The sequence below is a fragment of the Marmota marmota genome, unplaced genomic scaffold (genome assembly GCF_001458135.2).
Source record: "Marmota marmota marmota unplaced genomic scaffold, marMar, whole genome shotgun sequence".
NCBI classification, from domain to species: Eukaryota; Metazoa; Chordata; class Mammalia; order Rodentia; family Sciuridae; genus Marmota; species Marmota marmota.
In genome coordinates this window covers 5,389,251-5,397,658 of record NW_026000138.1, presented here as the reverse complement: position 1 = coordinate 5,397,658, position 8,408 = coordinate 5,389,251, and the positions used below count along the sequence as shown (strand labels likewise).

General features: G+C 41.4%; 1 protein-coding gene across 1 annotated transcript in view; it reads left to right on the top strand.

Annotated features, from left to right (window-relative positions):
• Nucleotides 1–6: 6 nt before the first annotated feature.
• The window catches only part of Fbxw8 (F-box and WD repeat domain containing 8), a 106,151-nt gene continuing 97,749 nt past the window's right edge, over nucleotides 7–8,408 (top strand). Inside the window, exon 1 of the mRNA XM_015502542.1 lies at nucleotides 7–25. The gene's annotated coding sequence lies outside the window, so the exon portion shown is untranslated. The remainder of the gene's footprint in view (nucleotides 26–8,408) is intronic.

The window sequence follows — 8,408 nt, the reverse complement described above, 5'->3', positions numbered from 1 at the left end:
GGTGGATCAGCTCATCCTCTACCTGGTGAGTGGCGGTCGCCTGCTGCCGAGGCCCCGGGCCTGTCCCCGCTCCGGAACTAACCACTCAGGAGTTGTAAAGCAACTTTCTCTGTGGGCCACCGTCTGGAAAAAAAGTAAAATAAAAAAGAGTAGTCGTGTACTCACCTATGTTCGTGTGTGCATAGGGTGCAGACCCGAGGCTGCTTGGTCCCCAGATTTGTCAGTGTCTGCAGACATCTTGGGGTGCTTCAGTGGGTGTGAGCGCGCAAGCTCCTGGACATCCAGTGTTTGCTCGCAAACGTCCTACGATGCATAGGATAGACCCACGAAAAAATTAGCCGCCCAAAATGTCAGTAGGAGTTCGAGAACTCAAGAGTAGATACCTAACTTTTTAACAAAGGCTGTCTTTGGAGAAAGAGGGCCTAGGAAATGGATAGGAAAGAATTGAACTCTGGGGCATTTGACCCCTGAGCCACATTCCCAGCCCTTATTTTGTATTTTATTTAGAGACAGGGTCTCGGCAAGTTGCTTAGCGCCTCCCCTTTGCTGAGGCTGGCTTTGAACTTGCGGTCCTCCTGCCTCAGCCTCCTGAGCCACAGTGAGAAAGAAATAATTGCTTTTAACTTTTCTCTGTGTACTGTTTGTATTTATTTTTTTTTCCAACTTCAAAAAATTAAAGTGGAAAAAGGAAGAAAAGGAGGAAAAATCCTTTAGGCAGGATCATTAGGATGGAGGTTGTTTTGAGGGGGCATGGATCTTTTGGAGAATCTGGAGGCCTGCCATAAAAATGACCCCCTTCACCAAGGTGGGAGGATCAGGACTACCTGGCACTTATCCATGGCTCCCAGGTTAAGAATTGGAAGAGGACATTAAGCTTTAATAGCCTGATTTACACGAGTTTCAAAAGAACCTACAGCTTTCCAGTTGGGAATTATTGTGTAGTGGGAGTTGTTCCAAGAATTAATGGCTTATTTTTATGTAGTGTGTAGTTTTATTCAAATAACATAACTTGTTTTTTTAAAACAAATGTCTGTTTCTGTGCTCTGACTTACTTTTATTCTTTTTAATTTTTTATTTTTTTAGTTGTTGATGTACCTTTATTTTGTTTCTTTATTTACATGTGGTGCTGAGAATCAAACCCAGTGCCTCACACTTGCAAGGCAAGTGCTCTACTGCTGAGCCACAATCGCAGCCCCCTGACTTACTTTTAATACAACAATCCTGTGAGGTAGATATTAACTCTCCTTTTACAAATGAAGAGACAGAAATTCTCTGTGATTTGTCCAGGGTTACCCAGTCAACAAATAATGGGAATTGAATTTAGAGTAAGGCCTTTTGACTTCTAATTCACCAGGTTAAACTTGAGTTGGCATAAGAATTACCTGAGGCCTTATTGAAATATAGGTCCTGGGTCTTCCTCAGACCTATGAAATCAGTGGTCAGGGAAGAGAGCCCCAAATCTGATGATTAGAATGATCAGACACATTTGAGACATTGTTCTTGCTTCCTTTGAATTTTAAATCCTGATTCTCAAGGCTTTCCAGCTGTAATAGTCATAGACATTGTTCCCAAGAATAGTGGAGAAATAAATCAAGTGTGCAAAAAAAGGAAGGACCCTCCTTTGGGAAGGATCCAGGGAGCACATTCGAATCTAATATGTAGTCGGAAAAAAGCCTGCACTAATTCCCTGGGATGAGACCTGGTGGGCTTCTCTGTTCCCTTCATAGTCACCACATTAGATGAGGCAGCATCCAAGTTGGGGCATCTCTGATTTTTTAAACAATACTTCATAATTATAAATAACACAGCTACAAAGCAGTAGTTGTTCATTAAGCACTTGCATACTCTTTCCTTGGTGCTGTCTTAAGGGCTCAGAGACTTTATTCAGTTCTCCCAATAACCCTCCATGGTGGCCATTTTCAACTGCACTTGGAACTTGAGCATTAGGAAAGTACCTTGGTTAGGGTCAGTAAACCCATCCAATATCTTTGGTCTTAGAATGGATGTTATGATTTACAGAAAAAGCTTGGCTACCTGCATCAGTGGTTGCAAGCCCTACCAAGGGTCCAGACAGGTAATGCAACTGAGTGAAGCAGGCTAGGTATTGCCTCTTCAATCCTTTTTCCGCCCCAGCAGTATCTTTTTTTCAGGCATTTTGTTGTGTATTTTTTCCAGATTTTATCATAGTTTGTAGAATTTGTTTCATGGTGGCAGCTGACATTAAACATGTCAGGGTAGGAATTATCTTTCTTGAAATATGGCTCTCTTTGTTTTTGTTTTTTCACTTTTAAAAGTTTTTGTTTTTTGTTTTTTTAAATCACACTTTGAAGTATACCAATCATAACTGCACAGCTTGATGCATTTTGAAGAGTTCGTGAGCATGGAAGCAGCAGGCAGATTACAGAACAGCATCACCAGCTTGGCAGAACCATCCCTGCCCCCATGTGCTTTTTCACCTCAGGGTAAACACTCACCTGACTTCTAACACCAAGCTTGAACTACATTTAAGTGGAATCATACTGTGTCTACTCTTGTGCGGGGGTTCTTGTGCATAGCATTATGAGATTGATCTATGTGAATTTACCACATTTTATTTATTCATGCTACTGTTGATGGGCATTACTGATAACTAGTTTGTTAAGAGCCAGCTTGGGGCTATTGGGAACAGCACTGCTACGAACATTTTATACATCTTTTGGGGTGTGTGTGTGTGTGTGTGTGTGTATGGAATTCACCAAGGAGTGGAATTACTAGGTCATAAAGCATGCAGGTAACAGCCTTGGTAGATATTGATATTTTCCAAAGTAGTTGTACTCTGGAAAGATTATGTTCCTTTGGGACTTCCCAGAAACTGTTCTCAGAGACTGACATAGTTGTCATGAAAGGGAAATAAAAATGGTAAACTTCACCCCCAACTTTTGGCAACTGGCTTTTACTCGTGCATCCTGTTGTGGTTTTGGCTAGTCTCTTCCACTTCAGACTTCGGTATCATCACCATAGTGAAAGCACCTAAGTTATCAGCCAAAAGTTGAGTTCCTTTTGTTGAATGTTATCTGGCTAGGAATAGGCCAGAACCGTTGATGGACAAGCGCAGCTGAAATGAAATTTAGAAATAACTCCTCCTGAGCCTGGTCTTCTTTCTCTCCCCACAAGTGCTTGGCATTGAACCCAGGGACTACCACTGAGCTCATCCACAGTCCATTTTATTTTGAGACAAAGAATTAGGCTGACCTTGAACTTATGAGCCTCTTGAATAGCTGGAATTTACACTACCTCATCTGACTTATGAGGCTTTTAATAATTGCACCTAGAAACCATCTCTGTTTAGGTAATGAGGTAGGAATATCTAAATTGGCACTTGGTTTAACATATGGTTAAACTAATGAAAGAAATGGCATCCCCCTGGTCCAAATTCCAGAGGCAGTAGACAGTTTGTTTTAGTCTTTCATCCTGTCCATAAACCCAGGCTCCTTAGGTTAGTGGAGCCACTTGAGTATGATTGCTTGGTCCCATTTTTGTTTAGGTGGCATATCAGATCTCCCCCCAACTCAAATTGTCTTAGAAAACCCAAATTGGAATCCATCAATTTATGTGACTAAAACCTCTAGGTGGTTGTGCTTGTTCTGGGTGTTAACATAATGTGACTGGAAGCCTCCTCTTAGTATGGCTTTTCCTTTATTGGTTTTACTTGCAGCAGTCTCTCCCCCACTGGGGACAAAATGGCCAGCATCTGCAGTCCTACATTCTACCAGCTTGTCAATGCAGGGGGAGAGTAAGGGGTGTGTTTTCTGTGGTATGCAACAGATATCATGAACCTAAGTTCTTATTGTGCCAAATTGGGTCATGTGACCAATTTGGAGCCAATTTCTGCTTAAATTGTCCAGGCTTGCATTTAGTGCCCACTCCTGAAGATAAGGGTAGGGTCAGTCCCATTTAAATCACGTTAAGAGTGGGAAGAGAAGAGAGAATGAATGTGGGGCAAGCAACTGTGGCCATTACTGATGTCCACTTTAGGTGGCTGTTTGGAGCAGCACTGTAGGACTGTTTTCTATTCATCCGTCTCTGTATACTTGTTGATCAGGTAGGTGCTGGGGCATGGGCAATCAACAGAATTGATACAGTTCCTGCCTTTAGAGACCACCTCTTCTAACTAAAAGAACAACACTAATGGAGCCAGCACAGCCTGGGTGTGGTCCTGGGCTTAGAGTCAGTGGACCAGCATTGAGTTTCAGACTGTGCTGTTGACTGGTTCTCTCCTGGTGTGGAGTCATGTGCTGGCATACCTGGAATGACTCCCCTTCCTCTTATTACCTTTTGTCTTCCTTTTAAGGCTCAGCTTGAAATCCCCCTCCTGTGTTAACTCTTCCTTGATGATCCCTTCAGTCCAAATTTCTCCACTCCCCTAACTGAAAAAGGTCTTATTGTCAGTGTCATTTTTTTTTTTTCATGAATTAGCAGGTCTGTACTTAGTGCATTTGAAATAGTCTGTGTATATATGTAAATTGTAACTTAGGTCATGTTTTCACTGGGAAGTTCTGATGGCTGTTAGTGTCATGGGTTCATTCATTCCACAATACATGTTAAGAGGCTTAACTAACTTATTAAATGGCTTAACTTAGTATCAGGCACTGTTCTTAGGCATCAAGGATACAGCAGTGAACAAGACTGAAAATTTATAGTCTACATTCCAGGAAAGAGGGAGCTAGACAGTTCTCAAATAATAAATGCTCTGGGAAAAAAGTGGATAGGGGGCTTGATCGGGACTGTAGTAGGGTAGGGGCTATAATTTTAATGGTGCTGTCCAGCAAGGCCTTTCTTGGGAAGATCACTTTTCATGGAAGACAAGGAGGGGAGGAAGCAGGCATGAAGAGATGTGGGGCATGGGCAATCAACATTTCACATTGACTGCAGGCAGAGAACAGTAGGTGTAAAGGTTCTATGGTGGCCAGAGCCAGCAGCCTCCTGGGCGTGCAGCCCAAAAGTGACTAAAAGACCCTGTGCTCAGAAGGACCTGTGCTTGGTTAAAGCTCTGTCTTGTCTTGAAGTTCTTAACTGTTTTTGACTAAGACAACCTACGTTTTTGTTTTACACTGGGCCCCCAAAATTCTACATCTGATCCCGATGGTGGGATTGTGCTTGGAGTAACTTCACCAAACAAATCCACAGCCATGAGTAGTACGCCTCTGGGACCTGAAGCTTCTGACGGGATCTCTTCCTCCCTTCTGACTCTGTGCTTGCCTTGTTCCAAATCTGGGGTCCAGTGTAGGCTCAGGGAGCTTTGACAGCAGAGGTCCAACCTGTTTTGTTTCACATTGACTTTTTTTAGTGCCACACCCAGTGTCTTGGGATTCCCCCCAGCACTCACTCCCCAAGTCCTTTGGATTGGCATTTTCCATCTCCCTTCCTTGCCAGAGTGCCTGGGGAAGTCATACCAATAGGCCATAAATGAGAATGTGTCTCAGAGTGGGAAAGCCTATTCCTGTTTAAAAAAATAAATCACAGACATTTTTGTGCATTTACCATGTGCCTAGTGCTGGGCTGTTTTGACTTGGTAATATTATAGTTCGGTTATTTGCACAGGTAATCAGCAGATATTTATTGCATACCTTTTGCTTTTACAGCTAGACATGGGCATTAGGTTCTACCCCTGAGCACTATCCCCAGCCCTCAACGTTAAGAGATAAATTGGCTTTTCGTGGACTGCTTGAGAGCTTAACCTCTCTTTATAGCATTGTTTCTTTGGAGAAATGATTTCTAAGTTCTAAATAGCTGACTTACTAATGAACTGTGGAATACCTTAGGGGACTATCTATATTGCCTCTCATAGTCTTGTGTATTTATTCTGCTTTACATGACGATGATTTATCACTATAAAAGATTTTAGCTCTTTGAGTGTGGTTGCCCTTACTTATACATTTGCTAACAGCACCTCCCCTCCCCCTGCATTGGTCACGTCCCTGAATTCAGATAGTATTTTGAACATAAATTATCCTATTTTGGGCTGGGGTTGTGGCTCAGAGATAGAGCGCTCGCCTACCATGCATGAGGCACTGGGTTTGATCCTCAGTACCACATAAAAATAAAATAAAGATATTGTGTCCACCTACAACTAAAAAATAAATATTTTAAAAAATTATCCTATTTTAGCGGGTAGCATGCTTACTACAGAAATATTTAGGAAATTTAGAAGGAAAGAAGAAAACAAAAATCTCCTGTAATGTCATTACTCAGGCTACTGCTGTTCACATTTTAGTGTACTTCTGAAATTCTTTTTCTTCTTATATGTAAGAATATTCATTTTAAGACAAAATGGCTGCCAATTTATTTTGGGAGTGTTTCGGATCCCCTTCCATCAGTCAGTTTTTTTTTCTTAAAGAAGACACAGGAGAGGGGCTGGGATTGTGGCTCAGTGACTGAGCGCTTGCCTCGTACATGTGAGGCCCTGGGTTCGATCTTCAGAACCACATAAAAAGAAAATAAAAATAAAAAATAAAAAAATGCCCTTATTTGCTATAAAAAAAAAGACACAGGAGAAACTGGAACTCCTTCATTCCTACTGATTGAGATTGTGAGGTCAACTGTGCTCCGCTTTTGTGTTATGTGGAGAGTTGAGATAAACTCCTTTAGAAAAGTCTCCTTTCCATAACAGATTTAGTAGAAATGTTACTGCAGATCTATTATTTGAACCTAAAGTGATTTCTTTTCTCAGATTCTCAAAACACCACCTAGAGAGCTCTTCGTGTTGTTTGCCCTGGAGATATACATTGAGAACAAAAACCTTAAGTCAGTTTCTTTACTTTGTACTGATTTGTCTCTTAGTAATTATCCCTTCTTCTATTAAACAAGAGAACACAGATTAAATTTCTAACAGTAAGGCACAAAACCAATCCATTTACAGAATTAGTCTTATATTAGCACATAGGAGTGCAAATCAGCCTCCCTGGGGATGGATCTCTTTGCAATTTCTCTCAGCATTTTTGGAGTAAGTCCAGTAGACTTTGGGAAAATCTTGTACTCACTGACCTTAAATTAACAAAGTAACACTACCCGTGTGTGTGTGTGTGTGTGTGTGTGTGTGTGTGTGTGTGTGTGTTTCCCTTGTTTGGGAAAGCCAGTAGATGGATTTGATATCTGCTATGATTTAGGGCTGTGGTTCTCAGTTTTTAATGTGCATGAGGAACCCCTGAGAAGGTGATGTTTGAGTACCTTCCCTGAAATTTGGGGGCAGTAGGTCTAGGTGGGTTCTCAGCATTCAAAATAAAACAAATACAAAAATCACTATGGATGATTTTGATAGGAGTCACCATTTTTGGTGACAGAAGTCACTAAGAATGGTAAGAGAATATCTAAGCTGTTGGTCAAAGCATTAAAAACCAGGTTGTGTGTAATCAGAAAGACACTTTTCCTTACATTTGAAGAATGTTAATTCTTTGAATTCATTGGTTTTCTAGAGCATAAATTTGGCAAGTCTCACACTGATGGGAACTATTAAGCGAGTGCACAATAATAGTGTATTGCTTTATCAGTGTAGTCACATTGATTTTTGTTATAGTGTGACTAATTCTCCTGTATTAATAATTCCAGTGCCTTTTTTCCTTCAGTGCTGGGGATGGAACCAGGAGCCTCACATGTGCTAGGCAAGCACTCTACCCCTGAGCACTATCCCCAGCCCTCAATGTCTTTAATTTCCTTCTTCTTTGAGTATGTTTCTGAAATTCAGAGTTGCCCATTTTCATGTTTTTAAGTCAGAATAGATATTGAGGTGGGTTAAAATGGCTCAAAACTCTTTGGGTGGAGTGTGCTTCACCATAGTCTAGGTGGTAGTGTGGTAGCTCTCTTTTAGATAACAAGGAATTTCTCTAGGAGTAAGTTATATTTTTGTCTATGTCTGTGAACTGTGGTAAACACTAATCAGAGTGCTTCAGACACCCTGCTGCAACTAGGAGAGTTTCCGTGGTTACTGGGGCTACAGCTTTGGCCCAGGACGCGGCTGCCTGTCCTTGTTGAGTTATGCATACTATAAAAGAGTTGTGTTTTCAACCACATCCTCATAACTCTTAATCTTCTGTGAGTTGTTTCCCAAGTGGTATGTTATTAATAATAACAAAAAGAGGTTTATGAATCATTTACTTAAACTTTAATCTACTCTAGTTGGCTGGTATATTGACATTATCCTCACCTGCCTTCCGTATACCTCCTTGAGTGGGAAGTAGGTTTCCTAGACTGATGTCTCTGGAATTGTACAGAGGAACCCTTGGGGATGAATTGGACACAAGACCACCATTTCTGTTGGTTTGGGAAAAAAAGTTTTGACTCTACACAAAACAGACTCTGAGACAGATATTTCAGGTAGGTGGTTTAGTGGCTTGGTCTTTTGGAGAGATCCAGCTTTGAGGCAACAGGGCCGG